We start from the raw sequence: 1,255 nt of genomic DNA, 5'->3' as shown, positions 1-1,255 counted from the left end.
GTTCCCAGACAGGAAAAACCCCACAGGCTGCGAGAAAAACTCCAACACAACCCAAATTGGGTATATTCAGGATTTAGCGGGAACACCAACACCGCCAAAAAGAAATCCACCAGAACCCTTTGAACATTTGATAAAAGAGAAACTGGAGGATCAACACACATCAACCGGTGCCACATGGCAGAAGAAACTAAATTCTTAACAACAACTCGTCCTCTATATGACATTTTAGGTAAAATCCACTTCCATTTCAAAAGTCAACCCATAACAGTATCTAAAACATTTTCCCAATTTTTTTGCACAAAAGTTTCATTACCTAAAAAGACGCCTAAATACTTGAGCCCACCTTTTCTCCACACTAGGTCTCCAGGCAGACTGAGTTGATCCCCCAGCCGACATCCAACAGTTATAGCCTCACTCTTTCTCCAGTTTATTTTAGCAGAAGAAATGCAGCCAAAAAGAGAAACAGTGTTGACGAAAACATCAATATCTTCCTGCTTGTTTACGAAAACTATCAGATCATCAGCATAAGCTGACAACCTTAAAGAGACATTACACCCAGGAATAGAAACACCACACAAATCTCTCCTCAGCTTATGAAGGAAAGGTTCAAATGCCAAGGAATAAAGCATCCCCGACAAAGAACAGCCTTGCCTCACTCCTCTTAAAACATTGAATGGAGCGCTTAAGCCTCCATTTATTTTATCTACACTAACAATGTCACGATACAGAACCTGGATCATAGCTATGAAGCCTGGACTGAAACCAAAATCAGTCAAAGTTTGCCACAAATATTGGTGTTCAACTCGTTCAAAAGCTTTTTCTTGATCTATGGAAATCAGACCAATATCTAAGCCCAATGAGTTGGAGATTTCCAAAACATCTCTGATTAAAGTGACGTTATCACTTATCAGCCTGCCAGGGACACAGTACGTCTGGTCCCCATGAATGACTGACGACATCACTCCTCTAAGTCTGGTAGCCAGGACTTTGGAAAAGATCTTGTAATCCGTGCAGAGCAAAGAGACTGGTCGCCAGTTCCTTAGATCCTGTAGGTCTCCTTTCTTTGGAAGCAGAGTAACGACTGCCCGTCTGCAGCTCAGAGGCAGCCAACCTCTCTGCAGGCTATCTGTGATCACCTCCAACAAGTCTCCAACAATCACAGACCAGAAGGACTTGTAGAAATCAACAGGAAGACCGTCCAATCCAGGGGATCTACCACTCTTTAGGCTCATCAAAGTAGTATACAGTTCCTGCA

Source organism: Poecilia reticulata, linkage group LG20, assembly GCF_000633615.1.
Source record: "Poecilia reticulata strain Guanapo linkage group LG20, Guppy_female_1.0+MT, whole genome shotgun sequence".
NCBI lineage: Eukaryota > Metazoa > Chordata > Actinopteri > Cyprinodontiformes > Poeciliidae > Poecilia > Poecilia reticulata.
The sequence above is the reverse complement of the archived record's forward strand: the minus strand, read 5'-3'. Positions refer to the sequence as shown.